This window comes from Prionailurus viverrinus, chromosome B4 (genome assembly GCF_022837055.1).
Source record: "Prionailurus viverrinus isolate Anna chromosome B4, UM_Priviv_1.0, whole genome shotgun sequence".
Lineage (NCBI taxonomy): Eukaryota > Metazoa > Chordata > Mammalia > Carnivora > Felidae > Prionailurus > Prionailurus viverrinus.
The window spans coordinates 99,441,053-99,468,708 of record NC_062567.1 but is presented as its reverse complement, the minus strand read 5'-3'; the positions used below and the strand labels follow the sequence as shown (position 1 = coordinate 99,468,708).

General features: G+C 36.4%; 1 protein-coding gene across 1 annotated transcript in view; it reads right to left on the bottom strand.

Moving 5' to 3' along the window:
- The window catches only part of SYT1 (synaptotagmin 1), a 555,677-nt gene extending 537,535 nt beyond the window's left edge, over window positions 1-18,142 (bottom strand). Inside the window, exon 1 of the mRNA XM_047865729.1 lies at window positions 18,092-18,142. The gene's annotated coding sequence lies outside the window, so the exon portion shown is untranslated. The remainder of the gene's footprint in view (window positions 1-18,091) is intronic.
- Between the last annotated feature and the right edge of the window lie 9,514 nt (window positions 18,143-27,656).

Below are 27,656 nucleotides of genomic sequence, written 5' to 3'. Positions count from 1 at the left end.
GGTTGTTGACACTGAGTACTTTTAAGCTAATGCTCAGTGACCTAGATCCTATCAACAATAAAGGCAAACCTTCCTCACTGAATCCCAGCTGTAACACTTACCAGCGGAGCGGCTGGAAGCAAACAGCATCATTTCTGTGACCTTTCATTTTCTCATTTCCAAAATGGGCACAAAAGTACAAACCTCACAAATGGTTTGAAGTATGATTAAATGAGTAATGCACAAAAATTCTTAGAAAGGCACACGGCATGTAATTAAAGCTCTCTACATGCAAACTATTATTATTAAAGTTAATGAACTTTCTAAGGACTCCTAAAAACTTCCTATTTCTTGAAACAACTTCCATATTCTTTTTGTTTTAAAATATTTGTCGCATAGCTAAAATGTGCAAGATAATTCTTAAAACATTTTACATTTTGAGATACTTTAAAATCCTTAAGGTTAGCCTACTGCAACCCCCAACCAAATATATATTGTGATTATAAAATTTTTATTTGTAATAGTGTCTGAACATATAAAGGAACTCAAACATTAAAACCACATAAATTATGATCTATAACAACATTATTGATAAAAATATTAATTTTAAACAAGACATTCCAATATCTGTTACCCAAGAATACTTTGTAACATGATAAAAGAGGAACTTTAATGTTTATTTATTTTTGAGACAGGGAAAGACAGAGCATGAACGGGAGACAGTCAGACAGAGGGAGACACAGAATCTGAAGCAGGCTCTGGGTTCCGGGCTGTCAGCAGAGCCCGATGCGGGGCTTGAACTCACGGACCGTGAGATCATGACCTGAGCCGAGGTCCGAAGCTCAACCAACTGAGTCACCCAGGCGACTCAATAAAAGAGGAACTTTAAAAAAAATCCTTAAATATGGGACACCTGGATGGCTCAGTCAGTTAAGCTTCTGACTCTTGATTTCAGCACAGGTCAGGGTCTTGTGGTTTGTAGGACCAAACCCTGCATCAGGCCCTGCACTAACAGGGCCTGTCTCCCCCTCCCCCGTTCCTGTGCCTGCACTCTCTCTTTCAAAATAAACAAACATTTTTTTTAATCCTTAAACATAATCAAATCTATAAAATCATTTAATATCTTACGTGTATTGACACAATCATCACAAATTATGCCAAAAATAGTTAAAAATATAAAACTGAATTGGCTTAAAGTAACTTAGATCACTTGAATTTAACTTTTTTTTTTCATTTTTTTTAATGCTTATTTTATTTTTTCAGAGAGAGAGAGAGAGAGAGAGAGAGAGAGAGAGAGAGAGCAGGGAAAGGTCAGAGAGAGGCAGACACAGAATCAGAAGCAGGTTCCAGGCTCTGAGCAGTCAGCACAGAGCCCGATGCAGGGCTTGAACTCAGCAAACCGTGAGATCATGACCTGAGCCGAAGTTGGACACTTAACCGACTGAGCTACCCAGGTGCCCCATATTTAACACATTTTATAGAATTATTTCATGTTACATTAACCAAAATGACTTATATAACTTTCTAATATAAAAAATATACATTACATGGGTCACCTGGGTGGCTCAGTCAGTTAAGCAACTGACTTTGGCTCAGGTCATGACCTCCCCAGTCTTGAGTTCGAGCCCCGCCTCAGGTGTCTCTCTTTCTCTCTGACCCTTCCCGCTCGTGCTGTCTCTCTCTCTCTCTCTCTCTCTCTCTCTCTCTCTCTCTCTCTCTCAAAAATAAACATTAAAAAAATTAAAAATGTATGTACATTACAAAATGATACTTTGTGTAAAATATTACCCAACATAGAATCATCTAATAATTTAAAATGTGTAGTACATTATATTTAATAGAATGATTTTAAATGTAATGTATGTTTGCATATGCACATATTTCTGTTAGTAGATACAAGAGACTTTTTACAGTGATTACATCTGGAAAGTAACAAGGAATCTGAAAGATTATTTTTTCAATTTATACATTTTGTGATTATTTGAATATTTTAAGTATTTTATAGAATACTTCTTCACTTAAAAGCTAAAATATTTCCTTAAAAGCACTGTTCTTTACTGGCAACAAACTAAACTTAAAAAGTTTCCAAAGTAGAGAATTAAACATATTTAGAAAATCTATACAGAATGAGTGTCTTTGTTTTTTAGTAATAGAACTCTTCGTGCTTTGAATGTAATACAGACGTAGGATTTAATTGAGGAAAAGGTTAAAAACAGTACTAAGAAAAGATGAAGAGGAGGGTAAAAGGATTAGGTAAAGCAAAAGAATGATTATGTATTTTAAAATAGTTCGCATTGACCCCCAAAATCTAAAATAGTGGTCCCACTAAAGTAGAATTGAAATATATTCTTCATTATGTTTACACTCTTAATTATCACAAAGTAAACACTTAAAACACATTCATTTTGAACTTAATAGTGAGCTCTCTGGCCAATTTATTTGGGGAAGTAAAGACTAATAAAAACAAAGAAGTCATATTTTGCCTGGACTAAAAATGAAAGTCAACTATAATTCCAGCTCATGTAGATTCCTATTACCAAGATCAGACATTAAGCTACTATATTAGTTTGAAGAAAACTAGGAATGAGAGAGAAATAAATGAAACAAAATCAACAAGGATAATTTAAGCAGTAATATTCATCAAAGATTTTTAAGTGCTTACTTAGTAAGTGCTAAGCACTGCTAGGTAGGTCAACAATGAGGATATAACTGGAAACAACATAAAAATGGGTCCTGCAGTCAGAGAGCACTCAAGTTCAACCTGAGTTTTTGCACTGTGATGATAAACATTAATTCTTCATTGTTATAATATTATAATGCATTGTTTGAAGAAAAGTACAGAAATGAAAACATATCTCAGATTTTTTTAAAGAGTAATCATGAATCAAAGAATTTTAAAGATCATATCATCCTGTATTTGTTACAGTCTCACTATTTTATATTTAGGAAGATTTATTTTTCACTGCATTTTTTGTCAGATATTTTCTGGAGATGTGTTTTCACACCCAGAGGATGTTAGATCACAGAGTGTTCCCATTAAAAAGAAAAGAAACAAATAAGAAAAAAAATCTGTGATGCCATGATTTTAAGAAAACACATTACAAAAATAATTGGAAAAAAAATCCTAAGGTTAAAATTTCAGTGATGTGTATTTAAAGCACTTCTTTACAACCCACTCAAGATTTCTTTTACTTAGTCTCATGGGTATCCTCACCTGTAACATATTAATTTATAAATACATTTCCTCTTTAAAAGCGGTTAAGTATTTAACATATTCAAACTTAAACTCTAGAGTTTCCTAAAATGTAAAAAAAACAAATGTTTTTTTCAATTATTGTTCAAATCCCTCTCTATCACAGTTTGACAGTTCTGTAGTTAATTTTTAAAAGTGAGACATCCAAACTCTTGTAATCTGTAAAAACTAAACATTTGTTCTCAGACATAATAAACATTTATTTCTAAACAACCAGCCATATTATATTTCTGATTTTACAATGTTATTGTCTGCCCATAGCAGATACATTCCACAGTACTTGAAGCAGAGGGAGCAGCATGTGCTAAGGTCCTGAGGCAGGAAGAGACTGGAATACTAAAAATTTGAAAGAAGGACAATGCGCCCAGAGCATGAAGATGAGAGGAGTAATATGAGAAATTAGGTTGGTGAATAGTAGAGTCCAGATAATACATGGACTTGAAAGTCAAGAACAGTAGGATTAAGAAGACCAGGTTGATTTGACTATGCTGTGGCAATAGAGGTAGAGATTAAAGATATTTGTGAGCCAAAAATGATTAAGACTTCATTTATTTTGGATTTTGGGGTAAGGACGAGAGACCTATGACAATAAGTTTCCAAATAACACAACTCGTTAGATGGTGGAATCATTCATTAGGATCAAAGACATTGGAGAAGGACTAGATTTATTAGTAAAAAGATTGAGTTCAGGTTTGGATGTGGTAACTTGGAGGGCTCTTTAAGAGATCCAAACATCTGTTAAAATAGCAGTTGTTCTCATGTCAGGACTCCTATAAAACACACATGATTTAGCTTACCCTCCAAATTTGCCAGGAGTGCTGGCAGTTTTCTTTTTTTTTAAGATTTTAAGTAATCTCTACACCCAACATGGGGCTCGAACTCAAAACCACAAAACTAAGAATCACATGCTCTACCAACTGAGCCAGCCAGGTTTCAGAGATACCATCTAGTAAAATCCCCACATCATGAAGTTAATGGCAGATTGAAGGTTCTCACACTGTTTTTTAAATTTGAACATATAACTCTAAAATATGTTAATAATGAAAGGTATCAGAGAGATCATCTAATAAAATCACAACATCACTAACTTAGTGACAGACTGAGGGGGTTTATAGTATTTGCTTGTTTTCAAATTTGAACACAAAATTCTAAATACCCTATGCACAGTATTTATTGTGCGTTGGTTCCATAGGCTAGTTCTCTGCTCACTACTTTAAAGGAAGAGAAACAATTTCTAACCACTGTGTATCTGTGTGTCTCTATGAGAAAATTTATCCATACCAAAAAGGAGTACAACACATTGACCCAGTTTCAGCAAAAAGAGAGTAATAGTTTTTAACTGATAGCTATTATAACCAGTAGCTATTAACTGAATTTCTCAGAACGTAGCAGACTAACATGGATCTGCTCGAGTGAGAATGACCAATAACAATATTAGTGCCAGATTCGTTGTGGGCTTAAAAAAGGTTACTACAGTGCACTCTGGAAAACAGTGTAGGTATTTACCCAAAGAATACAAAAATACTAGTTTTAAGGGATACTTGCATTCTCATGTTTATGTGTATGTATACATATATATTTCATATATATATGTATGTAACTTCATTATATACATGTAATTCCATTATATACATATATAAAATTCCATAGGAATATTACTCAGCCATAAAAAAGAGTGAAATCTTGCCATTTGCAACAATGTGAATGGAGCTAGAAGGTATTATGCTAAGGGAAGTCAGTCAGTCAGAGAAAGACAAATACCGTATGATTTCACTCATATGTGGAATTTAACCACCAAAACCATCATGGGGGGGGGGGGGGGAAGAGAGAGAGGAAAACCACAAACAGACTATAAAGAACAAACTGATGGTTACCAGAGTGGAGTTGGATGGGGGCAACATATGAAGCAGGTGGTGGGGATTGAGGAGTGCATTTGCCGTGAAGAGAACCAGGTGTTGTATAGAATTGTTGAATCACTAAATTGTACACCTGAAACTAATATGACACTAATGTTAGCTAACTGGAATTTAAGTAAAAACCAAAAAATAAATTAATTAAAAAAATAACCCAGTGCAAATTTACACAAAATTACCCCTATGTGAGTATAGCAAGAACACTATAATTCTGGTATGGGAATTCTATTAAATTTCACACATTTACAGAATGATGATCCCTTATATTCAAAATAAGCCACTGCAAATTTCTGAGTATCAATTGTACTTACATACACTTAATGGGATCTTAAATGTACTCTAATTCTTTGAAAATTGGTAATACTTCTAAAGAAGTATTTTTAAAACTACAGATTGTTACCTATTAGTAGGTTGTTAAATTAACTTACTTGGCCATGACCAGTAGTGTTATTTAATGAATTAGGAAAAAAGAGAACTGAAAAGGAAGTATTAGAACACAACACCATAAAAATATTTTATTGAACTTCTGTTTGAGTTTTTTTATTGAACTTGTGTATTGAGTTTGGCTGTCATTTGAAAACATTAGAAAATATAGATTTAGTGGATTCATTCACTCACACACAATTCTCTAGAACACTCCTTTTCTATTGTCTCTCAAGCATTGGCAAGTCAGAGATGATAAAAAAAAAAATACCACTGCAAAATCCTGAAACACTTGCAGTTAGTGGGGCAATCAGCAATATTTGTAAAATCCAAATATATGCAAGTATACCTGTATATATGTACTAAAACAGAAGATATTTAGGATACTAAAGAGCCTCGTTTCTACAGATAAGGAAAACAGAGCCTATCGCTTATTGACCAGAATAGTTTATTAAACACCCTTGCTGTATTCACACATAGGTGGGTTTGTGCCATTTCAGCAAAGAAAATTCCATTTTCAAAATATAATATTATCAGAGTATAATGTCCAGAGGAATCTTAAGGGAAAATAGAAGGCCATTTGAGATTGACGCTTTAATTATTACTTCATCACCACTGCAGCATATTGAGTAGTACTGTAATCTCACAGAAGTTAATATGCCTCTGTAAGCACCCAGTTTACTATCACAAGATGACCTAGGTAGACTTGGGTTATTGAGTTCTCGAAACCAGGATATGAAACTAGATAAAGGAGAAATAATTTCCGGTTAATGCTCTGAGACTTGTGTTGTCTAAATGACAGTCGACACAAACTGATTTGTTTCATTATGTTTCCAGTGTTTATTTACTTTTGTTTCAAAAATCTAAATTAGAGTTTTGGAGGATATCATTGAATATATACTCAAAAGGAAATTACATTGAAAAAATCATTGCTGTGATAAAAAGCCAAGGTGTTCACTCAAATTCAGAGAAATAATAAAATTAGGGGGTAGGCCACATGTGCGATTCCCTTAGAAAGGAGGGCAAAACGAGAAAGGTTATTAAGATTCAACAAAAGATATATAGAGAGTGTCTAAGGAATACATGCCACGAAAGAAAAGGAGTTCACTTCTAAAGATGAAAATGGAGAATGAAAATACACACCTGCAAGACACCTAAGAACGCATTTTGAAAGTCAGGGTGGAAAGAGCATGTATTCCATGATACCATAACCATAAAACAATATAAGCATATGAACACAGACTGAAAATGTATTACCCAGATAGGACATTTCATGTGTGTTTAAACTATGTTGAGGCTATTGTGATCATAATCACATTGTTTTCAAATTTTTCCTTAATAGTATTTAAAGATTGTTTTAATTAGAATATGAAAGCAGGGTTCAACTCATGAAACCAGTACCTTTCCACTTCGGCTGCATTTGCCTTCAGTTTCTTCCAGGAGCAGAAACTTATTCCCTCCATGGAGGGAAGCTGTAATGCTCTTCCTCTAACTTTCACATAGCTGGCTCCCTCTTCTTTTATGCCTCGACTTAAATATTTTTTTTTTTTGCTTCACCAGAGTCCCCAGTGTTTCTTTGTTTCATTTACTTGCCTGTTTTATTATTTAACAGCATTTCTCACTTTTTGAAACTATCTTAGTTGTGTTTTGCTGTTGCTGTTGCTTTTCATTGTCTGTATCCTTCCCTAGAATGCAAACTGCCTTAAACGCAGGGAACTTGTCTGCTGATTGCTTCTGCATTCCCAGCATCTAAAACAGTGCTTGGCTTATAATAGCAACATGTTGGTACTTACTGAAGAAATACATTATTCCTAAAAAATTCCTGTTCATTTTGGGCTACAGCAGGGAGGAAAATGTATCGTATTTTTGTTCATTCTGTTGCATCTGTAGCAATATATAGGGAGTTGGGGTAACAGGGTGGTTGTAAATTTGAAATAACCACCCCCCCCCCCCCCCGCACACACAAAACAACAATTTGAAGTATTGACCTATGCACAACTGGCCCTGCACATACCTTCGGGCAGCTGCTTTCAGCTCTACTGAATTTAGAGTCTAAGAATCCTCAAGTTCTAGAAGTACCTGACTACTGTATTAAAAAAGAGGAAGTAAGGACCCAAATAGAATTAAATGAAACTCAACTCAGCCCTTAACCTCTGATATTCAGCATTTCCACCCTGAAAAAGTCATACCTGTTGTCAAATTACTGAATGTTTCCATAACGGTAAATGGCCATTGCTTTAAGCCTCTCAGTGTCATTCCTCTCCACATCCTCAACTACAATGGATCTTTCCCTAGAATTCCTTGGATCTTCCCCTGACCCACCAACTAGTGCCTGGAACAGCAGGGGTCCTCCAAGAGCCTGCACCAGCATTAAGGCCAGGTGGCATCTTTTCTGAGGTCAAGGCCTGGAGCTTGGGAACTGGATGTTGGCTGCTTTTGCCTGCCCTAAATCTAGTCATTTTCCTTCTTGTAACAGCAAAACTCTCTTTCTATTTAGTTAAGTAATGCTGTGCCCAACTTTTAAATCCAGGGATGACACAATGCTCAGCCTAGATAAATAACATATTTCATGGGTTCAGGGCAAGTGACCCAAGTTGTTCCAGTCATGCTTATCCTGAAATTTTTTGGCAAAAAAAGATGCTCTCTTTACATGGAGATTTCTTAAATGACCCTATAGTCATTGGGTATATTCCTACCACTGTAAACTAAGAGCCTGACTCTAAATAAAGCAATGGAAGAGGAGAGCAGGACTAAGATGGAAGGCTGGGAGGGAGTAAGGGATAACAGATCTGGTCCTAATCATATGGTTTGATTTTCCATCTCCAGCTGTGACCAAATCCAGAATATCCTGAACATGATGATGTATGGTAATGAGAACTTTAAAATCTCTTTTCTTTCCTAAACCATTTTGAGTTAGGTGGAATTTTTCTAAATAAAAGAGTCCCTGAATCATACAAATGGGTGGCCAGGGTGGTCAGATCTGCCATCCACTGAGTATGAGACAATTTGCAAACGTTATTACAGTTCCTTTCCTGGTGAAATGAAACCTCTATCAGTGAAATAATCGCATTGAAGCTCACCATGACAGAGTAGGTATTTGTACTCAGGTCTATAAGACTTCGATGTTTCATGCTTTTATCACATCACTGTGGTGGTCATATTGGCTCAAACTATGAAGTGGACAAAGTTTGCCTATGATTCGTCGATCTCTTTGAGACACCCCTACTTCCTGGTCACCATTTGTTCCCCTTCTTCCACTGAGGATCTCAATGACTATATGATTGCTTATGGTTGAGTACAGGTTCCATGAATAGACTGCTTGGGTTTGAATCCATATCCTACTATGTAACAGTTATATGACCCTAACAAGTTACGTTTCCCCCAATTTTCTCATTTAAAATTTATACATTAGTATCAACCTCTTAAGATTGTTGGCAACGTTAAATGGAATGAAGCATGGAAAGTACACAGAAAAGTGCCTGACATGTAGTAAAAACATAAGAATCTGATTACCCTGCATTTGTCCAAAACTCCCCATAAATACCTCTCCTATGCTCTAATTAACTTTGCATTGTTTCCATAGGTCTTTCCCAATTAAAACTCCTTTCTTTGTATCAGATCCGCTAGACAGTCAATTAAGTTAGCCCACATTGCAATGTGTATTAATCACGTCCAAATGTATTTATTTCTTCATACCAAGGATTGCTATTTGACAGACTTCACACTAGGACTGAGTAATAATTGGGCCTTGCATAAGTCCCCTGCTTAGCTCTCTCCATCTTGCAATAGAAAAGAATCTACAGATTCAACAACTTCCATCAATATTATGCTCAGGAAGCAGTCACAGGTTGTGTGGGTGAGTGCGAATGAGGGAAGTAATGAGACAGGAGTAAGGAGAACTCATAGGCAGTAAAGCTACAACACTCATTATCTCGGTCACATCTCTGTGCCCCTCCAGGAGGTGGCTTCGGACTACATAGTTTACAAATAAGGAAACAAGTGAAATGACATCTCCTATCGCAGTGATATAGCAATGACTAAGGGCCAACCGAGCCTAGTGACTCAGGCTTAGTGACTTCTCTTACATTTTAGAAAACAGTCCCTTGAATCATTTTCAATTACAAATACAACTTATTTCAGAGTTTTAGTCACACAGCTAATGACTGCATATTACACTTTCCCTACCTTTTCAATATGAAAAGAGTATATCTAAATTTAGTGATGTTAGATTTGTGTTTTTAATTTTGATAAGGAATGACAAACTACTTCTTATATATTGAGAGAATTTTAAAAATGTACTTTTTTTTTCTTTATTAAATGCTGAGGCAGCAAGATTCGGTAGGAGAGAGTTATAAAGGCTTCCCGAGTGTGTAATTGCAAGCAGGTAACTTAACTTCTGAGTCTGCTTTATTGCATCTGTAAAATGGAGAATCTCTCCATCATCAAAACCAAATAAGGCAATGTAATTTTTTAAGAATTCAGGGCTACATCCCTGTCAGAAAAACATTTATTAATTGTTATCATTAGAAGAACAAAATAGGAAAAAGAAAAAAAAAAAAGAAAAAAATGCCTAAGAGGATATGCCATTTGTTTGGACTTTCAAACACTATTGTTCTTTTTGTAATCAAATTTTTTCTAGAAATTACCAATAGGCTAGACTTCACATGTAAGGTCTTAAAAACAAACACACAAATCATGGCATATTTCATAAACAAATGAAGAGTCTGCTCCCTTATTTATCTATACAGCTGTTTTGTAAAGCTAACTTAAAATGTCTATAAATTAAGAATTAAATTTCCTGCTTGTTGACACAAAAGGAAGTCCAGGTGGTAGAGATTATCATGCACTTTAGAGAACAAAGCTCCACTTAGTGATTTTATAGGAAGATAATTCATTAAGATAGAAAGAAGAAAAGGAAGAATAAGGAGAGGGTAGGAAGGTGAGAGGTGGCAAAGGAAGAAAACCAAGGTGAGGCAAGGGAGTTACTACATTACTCTTAGCTGGACAGCAGAGCAAATCTCTTCTACTCTGGCAGTGAGTGGTAATATGCTTCAATGCATACAGGTCTAAAGGTCCAGAAGTCAAGAGATATAAGACTGTCGCTATGCGTTCAATATATAAACCATGAAACAGATTCTCAAAGCCATAACAGAACTTGTCTACTCTACTTTTTCCTGAAGGAGTCGGCTCTCCGCTATCATCAATATTCATTTGTGGTGTCAGAAAGTATCTATGATTCCTGATTAAAAAAAAAAAAAGGAAACATGCATATAGGGTACTTTTTGTCTTCTTGTGTTGTTTTCACAATTTAAAAGCAGAGCAGTTTTGGTCAATTTATGAGTATGGTGGCTTTCTGTTGAAATGTCACTTTCTTGAATTATTAGATATATCTCAAGGTGATTGCTTGGCTTTTTAAATTTAATAAAAATACTAAAAATAGATACATGTACTATCAAGTTGTTACCTACCCTTGCAGCATGAGAATTTCTGTAGCCAGATAAATAAAAGTATTTTTAGGCATATAGTGGTCTGATTTACATATATTCAAGTATGAAATATATATAAATTTTCGTGTGTGTGTTCTTGGATTTTGGACATTGGTTAAAATAGAATGGTGATGTTATTCTATTTATAGAAGAGATTCTGGTGCTCTAGAAATATGCTCTAATACCCAATGGTTCACTTTATTCAGTCCTCAAATCTGATGAAAATGCTGGGGATTAGGCAGAAAGCCAGCCTTGTAAACCAGGATCTGGCAGACAGTCCAAGTCAGAAAGAGATTCAATGCTTTGCTACCTTGTCTTTATCCTGAGAAATTGTGTCAACTGTTCTTAATAACCCTGCTACCTAAACCCTGATTGGGAGAGAAGCTAAATTAGGCCTTGGTAACCTGTGTTATATCACTTCTCCTTGTTTCAAAGGCCATTAAGTTGTTTGTCTAAGAAAATTTTTTTGATGATTTTTGTCCTCAAAATTACACAGTGTCCCTGTTTTACAGGTGGTGAACAAGGTCCTACCCACTGTTTATATTGCTAGAATACTGGGGTGCAGTACATCACGAGGAAAAAAAAATACACTCAATTGGCTTTCTCCTTCTGAAGGAGACAGCACGAGCACACAGTTAGAAATTGACATTTTTGGGAGTCTAGTCTGTTGCCGTGATGCTATACTGTTGTTCATACTTACAGTACCTCTCACATAAAATTAGGTCAGAAAACAGATTATTAATAATCTGTCTTAAAAGCAACCCTTTGTGGTGTTTCACAGTAATATCCAAAGAGTCCATAGAAAAGCACACCAGTTCTCAATTTTCAGTGACAACAAAGATGAGTTATGTAAATTTTTAAGGGTTCCATAACAAGACACAGGTGTATTTTGGAAGTACCCAAGCCAACCCAAGGATCTGAAATTCTTTTTACCAATTATTTCAGCTTTATCCACGGGTATTAATAAGTACAAAAAGTTACACTGATTCACTCAATGTCTAACAATCTCATCATCTGTGAGTAATCAGAACAAATTCCATGAAATAAAGACTTTAAAAAAAAACAATTATAAAAACATGGACCAACATCACATTTTAAAAGTGTTAGTGCTAACTTTGGTATGGCTGTGTATGTTTCGTCTGAGTATTCCATGTGTTTTTGCCTTCAGGTTGATGAAAATATGCCCACAAATCTCTAAGTAGCAATTAGTAAATCCAATTACCTGCTTCCCAGCAAGAGTGAGGTCTGGGCGGCAAGGCTGGCCCAGAGAGGAAATGGACCTCCGTAAAAACAAGAGGCTGCCCTCTGGAGGCCACACCCAGGGAATTCTCATCAGAGGTGTGGGTTGGGCTTGTCTAATTCCTAATGTGAAAAGATGCTTGTAGTCAGAGGGGATGTGAGAGGAGGACAAGAGATAGTGTGTCTTATTTAAGCAATTGTAGCATAAGAATGTTCTACATTTAAATAACTCTGTGATTCTATTTGTGTTTAAGTGCCTATGTGCATGTTATCCTTAACTAGTTGAGTTGTTTAGGAAAAAAAAAAGACAACATTTACTAATTGAAGAAAAAACACACAACTCCTTTTACTCAGGATATCCTTTGGCAAAACATCGTAATTATATGAACTCTATGCTGTTTAGGGTGAGAAGCAAAGCTGCATTTCACAATAGGTGCACGGGGATGAGCTAAGACCCACATTTCAGTACCAACCCTGGATTTGATTAATTGGATATTTCAACCAAAAATAAATTCCTGACTGAGGCACTTGGCTAAATGTCTTACGCACAGTATTTGGGGATGTTCCGGCAGAGTTCTTGTCTGGTATGTGTGATCAAATGTCGTCTTACAGGCTGTTAGGAAAAGAGTTTTACCAGATTCTTATACTAGCTGAAAAGGGCCATTCTTTGCATGGAAATTTTCTAGCTCCCATTTTGTACAAACAGCTAAGAAATAAAAGGCATTTGTTATCTTCATCTGCCTTACAATGTTCCAGAGCTCCTCTTTAACAAAATTATTCCCTATGTGTATAATTAGTATGCTCAACATACTACATGTGAGACCAGTATAGGAATGACCAGTATTTTTTTCTTTCTATTTCCACAATAGCAATAACCGAAAAAAGATGAACTCTAACCTCCCCTCGTTTATATTACTGGTAAATTATGGGAACCAGCATGCCCCATAGCCTTCTAAGCACTGAGCATTGTAGAGACAAAACAAACACAGAGAACAAAAACTAGTTCCACACAATTAAAATTTACGATAAAACCAAATATAAAAATTAGAGAAATTAGAGAAATAATTTTTAATCTGCTTCTCATTTTTCAAAGATGTGGCAGAAAATTCATCTCTAATACTATCACAAATGTGCTACTTTTTTTTCTAAACTGGGCTTTAATTTGTTTTAGAACTTTCTTAAATATTGCTTTTAAATTAAGGAACATATTTTAAAGGAGGGCTTCTTTGCAACAGGACCTCTACATTTATATTTAAAACTGTACAAAGAGCATCTCCAGTGCTTACTCTTGACAACATAGATATCTCATTGTACACTTTAAAAATAATAGGTTTTTTTTTTAAATAAAACAGTTAAAGGCTCACGTTTTATTCATAGGTGCAAGAAAGGACAGCATACTTTCTTACTTGCAATAGATAGTGTTAACATATTTGCAGTATAATTTAAAATAAGTTTATTTTCCTATTACTAACCCATGTGAGTAGAGAGACGTCCATATGCCCTGCTAGCATAGTTTATCTTATAGTCAATATAAAAGCAGCTCTTCAAGAACTCTTAAAGTGACAAGGAAGTTAAAGGAAACATGCTGTTTTCTTCTCATTAGAGAAAATAAATGCCTGCTCTAAAAAAAAATGGCCACACTTAATGGAGATGTTTAAATCAAGTTCAAAAATATTATGAAAAAATATTGATCATTCCTTGAGTGATTATTAAAGACACCAAACCACTCCCCCTTACCTGAAAAAAGCAATAACCATGTCATACAGTTATGTAAAAGATTCAGAACAAGTTTAGCTTTATGCAAATGTTGAAAAAACCACCTGATACAAGCTTTAGAAAAACAGAAAGTTTATCCCTATATTATATGAAAATATGATTTTGGTTTGTCACCTGTATATAGAAGTGCATCTTCCTGTACTGATTTTTTTTTTAAATCCATGACTCATATGAACAATAACTTCTTCCCAAAGCCATAGAAAAGCTGTCTACAGGGAAAGATCTAGACCCCCATTAATTTTGCCTCTGGGTATAATAGGCTTTCAACCAAAGAACCATTAAAAGCATCCCCAAGTCACTGTTATTTTTCTTTGAAGGGTCCTTTTTACAGTAGTCCCTAGCTTCAGCAGATTATTTGATACTGTCCATTAATCTCTAATCCTTTTAGAAAAAGTTACATAATTTAAAAAGTATACACATGTGTGTGTATACATCTGTGTGTATACACACACATACACACACACACACACACACACATATCCCTAAATGCTAATTACTTATGAATTTAGACTGCCATATACTTTGTTCCAGTTTAAATAGCTTTAGCCAATTTCAATGGAAAACAGATTCAGCTAAAAAGCATCTCTGATCCACTAAACTTTTGATACGGATATATTTGTGACAAGCAAATCATTGAAAAAATTTAAAAATCCACAAGTACAGCAGACATTTAATTTTAGAAAGCATTATTGTTTAGCAAAACACTTGCAGGACCCATACCTACATTATTTTATGGCAGAAAGTCAAACTTTGGTCTTGGCTTTTTGTAATATCAGACTAAATTTACTCCATTATGTGATGAAAATGTTTTATTTCTGCTTTCCCTCCCCTAAATCGTCTAATCACTACCATTAGAAAAAGGAATGTTATGTTCCAATTTGGCATTAATGATATCTCTTCCCGGCTGTTGCACAAACTGGAAATCATAAGAGCTATAAGTATTTCAGGCTCATAAAATTGTCCGTCTTGAGTCGAATTCTTTAGATTAGATGGTTCTAAAAACCTGTTTGGGGAATTTCTTTAAATTGATTTAATAAACTAGCCTCAAAAGATATGAATTGGTATCATGTCCATGGTGTTGTTAGGTTAACTGGAAGTTCAAATTAACTTTCAGCTATCTAACACATTCTGCATTTTATTTATTAAACTTCCATTTCATCTTGCAACTATCATTTAAAACAAGCTACTATATTCTAGTTTTATTTTCAGTTAGCATCAAGCCTAACCTGAAAATCTTACCATGTAAATACCATGTTATCCATTTTCATATTTCTTCATTAGAGCTATCTGATAATTGGACAAAATAGAATAATATTCTCCATTATGAAATGAAGCATAAAAGTACTCTGCAACTACTAAGATTGAATGGTATTTTATGGAATTAGTATTTTAGGATTCCTGTGTATAGTAGCAGTCTTCAGTTCTGATAAGAATACCTTAAAATCTAATTGCCATGTTTGCTCTAAAACATGATGAGGATTTACTAAGATATTCTTTTTAAAGGAGGAAATGTGAAGATTATATGAAATTGTCACATGAGAACATTTTGTGGGAATACTTTCCTAAAATGTATCATTTAAAGTCTCCTCTCAATCCACGCACTATATATTGGAATTAGTTCTGACTTCTAGAACATAAAGGCTTAATTTTTCAGAAGTATGTGAAAAACTACTCATATGCATCTCTCCTACAGGTAATTGCTATAAGTAACATTTGTAAAGATACATGAAAATAAATTTCACAAATCAAGCACAAACTTTTACCTTCCCTAAGACAGTGGAGAAATAAACAAACAAAATCTTAATTTGCTTGCATGGGCAGTAATCGGGCTTCTGTTTTGTACATCTTTTCATGTATAAACTTGTTAATTCAGTTGTACACATATAAGGCAATTAAGCGACTGTCCTTTTGTCCTTGTACCTAAAAGGTGGCACCTCTAGAAATCAGTTAGCTTTCAACAGAGATACTACATTAAAACAACAACAACAACAACAACAGCAACAAGGCATTTAAATGCCGAACGCTCTAGACAGAAGATCTTGTTTTTGTGACTCTAGCTAATTCTACTTAGATAGGAAAGATAAGTGCCTCAAATGGAAAATGGTTTAGAAAATATACATTACATTGATAGTAAATGAAACCAGCTCCTTTCTAAGTCAGTGTATAAACTTATACACTAAAGATATGTGGTTTAAAAAAAATACTTTCTGGGGTCCAGAAATTAGTGTGGAAGACCAGACAGAGTTAGAAAGAAGATTGCCTTTTTTTACCCCAAGTGTGCAAATAGAACAAAACATGAGAGTTGGCATTTCCCCTGATAAATCAAAGGAAAGGAGTCATCTGGACACTAACATCTGCTGGCTTCTCTGCGTTCATGTAGGACCCACTTGGAATGCTTTCCCCATTACATTCAGCTAGGCACTTCTCTCTACCTCCTCCCATCTGACAATAATCACTTAGCTGTCTCTGATGAATAAAAGGAAAGGAAAGCTTATATCATTGATGAGGGAATTAGAAATTGCTGAAGCTGCTGTCAAGGCTCTGTCCAACAAGTACCTTTTACTTGACCTATTGTGCAGGCAGCAGGGAACATAGTTGTTTTGCTGTCCTTCTCTTTCTCATAATAGGACATGACAACAAAAACAATTTTCCCCTTAAGGTTTTTAAAATTCCAGCCTATCTCCCTACCATTACTTTCTAAACTTTGTTCCAGTATGAGAGGATTCTTGGCCAGCTGAGCGTCCGTGTGCCTTCCAAATGGGGTACTGAAATTGCATGAACACCAGCCATGTTTACATTCACTAAATATTCTCATTAAAAAAAAATAAGGCAAGGCACGAGTACGATATCTAGGCAATCAAATGCACAGCATAGTGAATGGTAGGATGAACTGGCAATTCATACACAAAATTAGCTTTAACACCAAACTGAAATGGTTGATTTCACCAAAGGGTTAATATTTAATAAAGTGAAAACTAACATGTACACAAAACTAACTAGAAGATTAGCTTTCTCAAAAGAGAAATCCAAACCTCCTGATAACACTGGTGTTACTTACAAAAATGTCTTGAAACTTTACTTTTTTTTTTGCCCTCCCCAACATAAAGGCCATACCAGAGAACCTCAGGAAGGTAAGACTCTGTTTAAAAAAAAAAATTGTTTCTTCATATGAGAAACCCCTCAAAGTTCAGATATTACTGCTGATGGGCAATACGAAATAGCCCCACAGGACGGATGGGAACAGGAAAAGTCAGATGGTTAGCACTTGGTTAGCACATGGTTAAAAGCAACAGCAATTAAGCAGTTGAAAGTGGGTTAAAGCAGTGGTTTATTTTTGTTTCATTTGAAGGAATCAAATAAGAGACACAGCCTCTTGTAAAGAGGAGATCAAGTCAAACTTGAAGCTTCCCTTCTCTGACAGCCCGGGCTGGATGGCTTGTCTCCTCCCTTTATTCAGTTTAATTGCTTTCTGTACTCTAATTTTTGCAGAGATTGTATTCTATCTTGTTTTCCTCCCCCCCCCCCCCCCCCGAGGCAAAATAAATCTTTCTCCTTTCTTCAACCCCCTCTTTCTTCTGAGAAAAGACAATCGTTTCCAGGAAGAGAAAGAAACCCTGTGCGTTCTTAGGATGGGAGGAGGTTGAAGATGAGAGAGAGAGAGAGAGAGAGAGAGAGAGAGAGAGAGAGAGAGAGAGAGGTTGAGCAAGGGGCGGGGGAGGTGAGAGATGGAGATTGGGGGTGGGGGACGGAGAAGAAAGAATGGGAAGGAAAGAGGCAGCAAGAAGATGGGGGATGCCCAACATCAACTCCGGGCTCTGAATCACGGGCGCTGGGCAAAGTGCTTTTCCAGGAGATGTACATGTGGCTCATTATATTTCTCACAATAGGCCACCCGGGGCTCCCTCCCCAGGTCGCTGCCTTCCAAGACCAAAACCCAAGTGTACCGAGAGCAAAATCTTGCGGGCGAATTCAAGCCAACGGGCACCTCTGAGGTGGCCACGCTGCCAGTCTCGCTGTCTTACCTGGAGGGAGGACCAGAAGGTGGTGCCGGTCTCCGTCCCCACCGCTCTCCCCGCGTGGACCTGTGCAAGACACACGCGTCCTCTCGCTGCCTCTGCTCTTGGAGGGGCAGCCTGCAACACAAAAGGGGTGTGTGGGTGTGGGTGTGTGGGAGGTTTTTCAGGGCCACCAGCTGGTCCCAGCTGGCCACCCCACCCTACACACACCCCTTCGGGGCGCTGAGCCCCCCTCTCAGTGGAGCACCACCCTGGGGGGCTCGCCCCGGGTGCAGCCTCAAGTTGCCGCCGCTAAGTGCTGGGCTGCCGCCGCTGCAGGAGGAGGAGGTAGAAAGACACGGAGGGCAGTACTTGGTCTAGAGCATCCCCACACTGCAGCTTCTCCAGGAATCCCTCCAGTGAGGAGGCGGCCGCCCATCACCTCCCAGCCCCGACCGCCTGATTGGTTCCACCTCGGTACGCTGCTGCAAGGAGCCAATCCGGGCCCACTAATAATAGGTGGATCCGCTCAGCCAACATTGCCCATCCCAGTTCTGTTAGTGTCTCTCCATCCCCACAGCGGACAGGGACCGGGAGAGGGAGGTTCGGGAGCGCTGGGGGAGGGGGTGAACTAAGAGAGGGATAGATCCCAAGGAGACGCAATCAAGGGCACCCGATAAGCCCCTTGGGGAGGCTCAGGGATGCCCTGCAACCTGTTCAGCCAGCCCTATGCACAAGAGAAGGAGACGGCATAATACAAAGCTTTTTCCCTTTCTTTCTTTTTTTTAACTTTCAATCAAAACCTGCCCTGATACTGAGCATGCCCAGATTGCAACAGCACGCTAGGAGTTCCGATGCGTGTGGGTTCGCAGACTGTGGGGTTTTTTTTTTTCTTTTGTTTTTTGTTTTTTTGTTTTTTAAGGTGGGAGCGGGGAAGGCGAGGCAGAAGTTTGTCTTTGGCCATTTGACCCAGCAGAGTTGTGAAAGCAGAGCAGGGCGGGGATAGGAAAGGATCTGCGCGAGTGTCCTCAAACTGAGCCACAGGGAGGCGGTCCTCGGGGCTCTCGGAGGCTAATGAGAGTATCCTGCGGGGGTTTTCTGGGGTGGAAGTGGTGGGTGGAATGACCCGAGTCTTGCTAGATGCCTGGAGACTTTTCCTGAGGGGTGCGGCGCCCCGCGCTGCTGGGGAAGCTCCGTCCCATAGGTGGGGCCGGGGAGCGCGACTCCACCCGGCAGCTGCCAGGCAGTGGAGAGCGCACCGGGAGTTTCCACTGCAGCCACCTCGAAGTTTGTAGACTGGGCTCAAGTGCGACCCCGCTGTGGATGCAGTTTCCGTCCGTCCCCTCCCCCATCTCTCTCTCCACCCTTCGCCAGCCCAGTGACGACGAAGGCACCGGTTCCCTCCCTCCTTCCTCTTGTTCCCCTGAACGGTTCTGCTCGGAAGTAAGAAGCTTTTCCCTTGTGAGAGCAGTGCTGACCTGATTGTCTCTAAGCTCTAAGGCAATTTATAGCTTGGTAATACCGAGAGATACCGAACGGGGGACGGGGACGTTCCGCCGGTGGGGGAAGGGACGAGGAAGGGGGAGCTAGGTGAGGGGCGGAGCGGACCCTAGCTTCAGGTAGGAGCCAGTCCATTCTCTGCTCTACAGGTGAAAGGCTTGCAAAATGCAAAGAAGTGTTTCCCTTTCTCACCCACTGACCTTGCTTTATGGCCTTTGAACCTCTGATTCGTTTTGTTTAGAAATCCTAACAGTTTGTGTAAACTTGATCAATAGCTACAAATGAGAACTCTCCCAACTGGGTATTTGGCTGACGAGATTATCATGGCATCTCAGGTAAGGAAATAAAGAGCTATCTGAATTCCCCAAACCCATCCACTTTGAACTGGAGTTTCATTAACATGGGTTTGCAAAGGTAACTGTAGCAAGAATTCAATTAACAGTAACACATTTCTTGAGGTTTTAATTAAATCTCTCCTATTTATGTGATGTTTAAGATTAAGATCCTTATTCTAAGTGTAGGGGAAGAGAAGACAACCCTGTTACGATTCCTTTTAATGACAGATACTTGTGTATTTGGCAAAGTTGCAACATTATGGAAATATTTGTCTTCCATTTTGCTAAACTATTTCTCAAGTCATATTTTAGAATAGTTTCATAGTTGGAGGATATATGTTAATTTAAAATCAATTTTAAGAGTTTGATGAAAGTGAAAACGGAGAGAAGAGGGGAGGAGGAGAAAGAAAAAAAAGTCAATTATCTCTTTAATATTGTTTCCCAATGAATGTCTTTGTATGAGTGGATCCTAATATCCAGTTAAAAGAAATCTTTATTCTAAAAATACTCCCAGCACAATTTCTAGATCTCAATTATTTAAAACTATATGATTTTAATAGCTGCATGGAGAAACAAGTAAACTAACGTGAGAAGAAATTAGTAAGCAGACTATGAGTCCAGATTACATATTCTTGTTCCAGGCTTTGGCCCTATCAACATTTTAGCCAATTTCTCGTCCTGTCTTCCTCTTTACCTCATGTGCTACCCAACAAACTTTCTCTCTCAGTGGTAAATGGCGTTAGATGTTTGTAACCCAAGTTCCTTGAAGGGGACTGTTGGCTAACAAGAAATGGGTTTTACTCATATTTCAAATTTATAATTAATAGCATTTCTATTTGTGAACATAAAGAAGATTCTATTTACATACTGTAGATAGAATTACTGTAAGTAAATCTAGTTTTTGCAAGACTAAGATTTGTATTCTGTCTCCGTATGTTCTCCTAAAAGTCTGGGAATAGGCTGGAGACCTCCACCAGGTGCTACTGGGTTTACCTATCAGTGGATATCACCTCTTTACCCTTTATAGCAAACCTACCTCCATTAAAAGTAAGATCAGGTCATTTGTCTTTCTTCTCTCTTTATTTCATTTCTCAGGTACTTTTTAATCTAGAGTATCTACGCTACTGAAATTTAATTTATCCCCTCTATGTATAGTATTTTTTTTATGTTTTTATTTATTTTTGAGACAGAGAGAGACAGAGCATGAGCAGGGGAGGGGCAGAGAGAGAGGGAGACACAGAATGTAAAGCTCAGGCTTTAGGCTCTGAACTGTCAGCACAGAGCCTGACACGGGGCTCGAACTCACAGACTGCAAGATCATGACCTGAGCTGAACTCGGACCCTTAACCCACTAAGCCACCCAGGCGCCCCGCCTCTATGTATGGTATTAAAAAATAATCGCTATTCTCGGAAGTCTTTCAATCCATTTTGCTTAATGTTTTGCTTCTCCATTCTTTGTTTTAAAAAAATACGTTGCTCATTTTTTCCCTCACATTTTTTGTTCTGATTAAGATCTCATTGTCATCATTTTCTTTATCCTTTTTCAATGGATTCATTTATTTACTACTTTAATGTTCCCTTTGCCATCTATTTGAGGCTACTGGATCAGAATAGAAACTAAATTGGATCAGGGCACTGAGGAGAAAAGTGTGTCTTATGGCAAGAGTGGGAATTAGAGACTTTAGAAACTAGAAATTCATTAAGTGGAAACCTAGCCAAGGCTTTCTGTAGACCACAGAAATGATACATAAGAGAGGTACCAAGAAAATTCTCCAGGTTGGTGGAAAGGCTTACATATACTAGTTGGTCCGTGGTACTACCGGTTCCATCAAATTTTCACATATCATCAAAGGTATTATTACCATTAAAGGTATTATTACCTTTAATAACCGCATCAGTTGTCTGGTAAAATCTATTCAGAAGTATCATTTTGATTGTGAGAAAATGGAAAAATAAATTTATAAATTTTGCCTATTGTTTTACAGATTTCTAGCTAATTTTTTTATTATGTTATACCTATACATTTTCTGCCATTGCCTTTCAAGATACAGATCTTTTGTTTTCCCTTCTTCCTAAAATAGGGAATTGATTAAATATGTCTTCTGGGGCAAGAATTTGGATGGAGTTCCAGCTTTACCACTAATTGTATGATCTTGAAAATGTACAAAACCCCTCCCAGCCTCCCTTTTCTCATCTATAATTGATACAGAATGATACAACATATATCCTTAAGTTTTTTGTGGGAATAAATTAAAGTGCACATAAAATGCTAGTTCCAAGCAAATATCAAGGACTTAATGATATTAGCCATTATTATTGTTATTATTATCACTGCTGCTGTTTTTTTTTTTTTTTTAGATTACTAATTTCTAGATTGGGTTTCCTCCCATCATACAGTTCATTTAAGCCAATAGTGAGGAGTACACTCTTCATCTGTGAACAATTAAGTTAGAGGAAAATTAATCCATGTTATAAGAACCTGTTTATAGTCTAACATATGCCAGATAATTATTGATGTTTTATGTACAATCTTTTAGGAAGTGAATAATTTTTAGAGAATGTGTACCTAAGTACTGTTTTTTTCATTAAAAATTAATTTATCTTTTTAAAATTAAGAAGAATTAATTCTAGTGCTAAAAAACTCGTTGTGTTATTGTTTTCGAGCAACCAAGTGAAGCCATCCACTTCTTTTTATTTTTTAATATTTATTTTGGGGAGACAGAGAGAGACCATGCAAGCAGGGGAGGGGCAGAGAGAGAGAGAGAGAGAGAGAGAGAGAGAGAGAGAGAGAGAAACAGGATCCGAAGCAGGCTTGTGCTGTCAACACAGAGCCAGATGCGGGTCTCAAACCCTCGAACAGTGAGATCATGACCTGAGCCAAAGTTGGACACTTAACCGACTGAGCCACCCTGGCGCCCCCATACGCTTTTTTTAGTGGCACTTAAAGATCGAGAGGCTCTCCATCCTGGTTTCCCTTCCGCTCCTTTTTCTCAGTATTATTTGGCCTGGCAGCACTGCTAATAGTTTGATAGCCGACTGGTAAGGAAAAAACCTCAGGGCTCTCTGTACCCGAATTAGATAAAGAGAAATTAACCACATGCATTTTTAAACTGGACACCCGCAATGTTACATAAAGAGGATCTACGATCGAGCAAGGGAAAATGATGAATATAGATGGGAACCAAGTCTCTGGGGCAGAGGGTAAGAGCCCCATAATTGAACTATAATACTTCACAATTTCCAAAGAAAAGAAAATAAAGAGCTAGCAGTATTCAATGTGGCTTTACAAAAGCCTTTTCTTAAAGTTATGGCTAAGAAAATATTGGAAATGAAAAGGAGGACAGTGACTCAAAAAGTAATATACTGTGTCAGGCTATTGAGGTTAGTAAGGAAAATATTATTTACGTGAATCTATCTCAAGGGCAAAATAAAAGCAGTTTGAGCTGATGTTAGCTAAAGGTCTTAGAAAGAAAACAAATGATATATTTTTCAAATAGTCTATTATATAAGGAATATAGTGTGGTGAAAACAAGTTGCTAAAAGAGCAACAATAATTTTATATTAATTCCCTTTGAAATCAGAGGGAGGATTTCTATTTAACTGAACATATAGCAAATCATAGCTCAACTGGTTCACTAAACTTACGTGAAAAAAAGTTTGTCCAAAGAGATTAAATCACCTACCCACAACTATAGAGATAGTTATTTGTGATCAGATTCGTATAGAGGAATAAGAAAGAAAAAGTCTCTTGCCATTTGTACCATTACTCTAGCATAAAATGTTTAACAAGGGAATAAGCAAGAACACTGATATCTCAACAATTTTAACCCTGCTTAAAAAATTCCTTAGATCTTAATTTCATATCAAGGATACCATGAAGAGATATCTTTACTTATAAGCAATCAATGAAAAGTTTGTTTGCAATGCAGTTGTTTAGAATTCAGTATATATCTATAGATACAGATATCTATATCTATAGAGATATAGATATATAGATATATGTATAGATATCTATATATCTATAGATACAGATATAGATATAGATAAAATATATATTTTAAATGTAAACACTGTCCAAATATTCCTCTGGGGAATTCACAAGATTCTATATAATCTATTTTACGCTCAAAGTTTAGTAAGAATCATGCCATATTGAGGGTTCCTCATCACCACTTTTAATATTGTTTCTAAAGGAAATCAGCCCTATCTCAGAATATTAGATACTTTCAAAATCAGCTTATTTTATAATGCCAATACTTTTATGTTTCTGTAGTATTTTTACCCATATCATATTACCTAATCTCATAGCCCTCAGAGATCATTCCATTGTTTCCTCTTAACAGACAATAAAATTGAGGGCCAGATTGTTAAAAGGCCTGCTAACCATTACAGGGCAATTAAGGGTAATAGAGAATGTAACCTGTTTCTGTAGATGCTGTGTCTATTTCTTCACCTGTTCTCCCTCCGAATTGTCTGCGTTGGTAATGTGAGAGCATGCACTGATGTCAGGCAAATCTAGAATGGATTATACCCTAGAACTAGGTTCAGGGTATGCCAGTAAGAATGAACTGAATTTGGAGCAACCAGGCAAAGGTAACCATTTTAATTCAATGATCAGAAAAGTTTTTTTCCATGAGATGAAAGACCTATGGTGGAATAGATTGGAATAAGAATTTGACATCTGTGGTATTGAGGAGATGGAGAGCAGATTCTGTGCGTGTCTAACAGATCAGAGGACTTTGGAATTGATTTGGAAGTCAATGAGAAATTCAGAAACCAGGTACCAATACGCCAGTAAATAATGGTAATTCAAGCAAGCTTCAATTGACCTACAGTTTGGGAAATTAACTTTGCTGTGCTGCCTTTTCCTAAGGCTATAGATTAGTTATTTGTTTGTAAGAGAGTGTAGTAAAAACTCAAGTATATACAAGTGACATTTCCATGATTTGATTTCTTAAATGATATGTCTACAAGATGTAACATTCTTAGGCCTTTTATCAAAATAAGGCTGAACATTTTGACAGGTCTAATATAAACATTCATGCTGAAGGAATTAAGAACGTCATACCATCTATTCAATGATTATTGCTTATAATTGTTTTATTCTTTTCAAAATGTCTTGATTTTCCTGCTTAAGTATGGGTTTCTCAACAATTCATGTGTTTATACCTTCAGTTAAACTGATGAGTTTTCAAAACATTGAAAAAATGAACTGGATTTTTTGCTCAATCTCAATTAAAATAGATGTATTTAATCTCAAACTTAACGTGCAAACTTTTGTTTTTTATATTGTACTTTAAAGTTTTGTAGAATTGTATCTGTTTGCAACCCACATAGTGAATAGTGCTAAAATAAAAAAAAATGACAAATCAATCCATATTGTTAATATCCCCAGAAGCTGACATTTAATTTTTAAATATGTTTATAGTTTAATTATACTGTTTTTTCCTTCAATAATTACCTAAAACAAATATTTCCTTACATACTACCTCAAGCCTCAATTCTGATATTTTCCAGGGAACCCATCATAATGTACAAATTTATTTCATATCCTTTCACTAAAAGTATCTTTCTTCTGAATGCCTTACAATATTTTGTTGTTGTTTGTTTACTCTTTGCAACGTTGTTAGAGGTTTAAGTTGTTTATCCTTTATAATTACGAGCTTAAGGTTTAACAGGGATTTAACCATTGAAGCTTATGGAATGTTGTTGCCTGTTTACTTATTTCTGTAGGTTCAGTACCAGTGGTCTGGTTATGGGTCTATGAGTGTTATGGGGGGAAAAACCTAGACATGCAAGGACAAACTAAAAACAGGATATTTCTGTTATGCATCTGTCAGATTTTGTCTGATACCATATCTGAGCATATGAACCTTCAGTGAATAATACAGCTTCATGTCTGTCTTTCCTACGTCACACAATACCCCTGTACCAACTCTATTTTGGTATCATACATGCAAGTTTCGGGAAAACAGAGTTTGCACCTTGACACAGTGACACAGGACTGTGTCCAAGTTATACATAAAATACAGAAATTAATGTCATTATTTGCAATTTGTATGTTTCTATATGCCAACAGTCTTAGAATAAAAACTATTATCTAGTTTTCTAGATAAATGGTCAATATAAAAAATTTCTACATATAAGAAACAATTAATTCAAAAAACACAATTAGGGGCACCTGGGTGCAGTTGGTTAAAGCATCCGACTCTTGATATTGGCTCAGGTCATGGCCTCATGATTTGGGGATCAAACCCCACATTGGGCTCTGAGTTGGCCTTGAGGACCCTGCTCAGGATTCTCTCTCTCCCTCTCTCTCTGCTGTCCCCTACTTCTTCTCACTCTCAAAATAAATAAACATTTAAAAATTTTTAAAAAAATAATTAGAAGTTGTATTTAATATGATATCATTTATGATATCATCCAGGGATATTAAACACCTAAAAATAAATCTAATAAAATATGTGTATAATCTCTACATTGATTCTACATTGCTGAGAAAAATTTAATGAAATCTAAATAAATGGAAAAAAGTGTACCATACTCTTGTACTGGAGGAGTAAATATTAAGATTTCGATTTGTCCCATATTGATTTATAGATCCAATTCAATACTAATTCTAATGTAAATTGGCAAGCTAATTAAAAATTTATATGCAACTCTAGTTTCTGTGAAATTCTGCAAGTTCAACAGAGTTGGAAGGCTTATACTACTCAGTATGAAACTTATAAAGCTTCATATTTATAATATTCATAATTTCATTTTTAGTACATTTTTTTAGTTAGAATAGTCTAACAGAACTGAAAGTAGAGTCCAGAAACACTCATATGTATATAGAGAGAATCACCTAATTTGTAACAAAGACACATCATTAATTCAGGGAGGGAAGGATTTATTTTCAACAAATGATGTGAAATCAATTAGACACTTATCTAATTGGATAACTGGAAATAGATGATAGACCTAAATGTGACAGGAAAAACAGCAAAACTTCTGGAACGAAGCATAGGAGAATATCTTCATCACCTTGAGGTAGGCAAAGAATTCTCAAATGGAATATAGAAAATGCTAATCAGTAATGGGAAGACTGACAAAGTGGACTTCATTAAATTAAGAACTTCTGATCATCAAAAAACATTATTAAAAGAGGGAAAAGTCAGATCACAAATTAAGAGAAGTCATTTATAATTCATACATCTGTCAAAGGACTTAAAGACAGAACAATAAAGAGTTTCTAGCTTCTTAGAACAAACTAATAACTGTTAAAGGAAAATACTGACAAATTAAAATTCATCAATATTAAAAATCCCTTTCAAGGAAACAATAAATTTAATAGACAAGCCACATACTACGAAAACCTATTCACAAATACATGTCTGATTTGTGTCTATTATATATTAACAATTCCTACAAATGAACAATAAAAAGACAGCTAACAATTTGAAAATGGGGACAGAGTTCAACAGATACTTCACATAAGAAAAATGGCTGTTAAGTACATGAAAAAGTACTCAAATCATTAGTGATAAGAAAATTGCAAATTAAAACCACATGAAATACCCTTATGAGACCTCCTACCAAAGAAAAGTGCAAGAGCCGATTACTGGTTAATTACACCAAACTTTTCAGAAGAATTAACTCAACTCTTTCTTTACCTCTTTCAAAAGTTAGAAGAATATACTTTCTTCATATATTCTATGAGGCTAGTCTCATAAAAAGCCAAAGACATCACAAGAAAACTACCAACCAGTATCTTT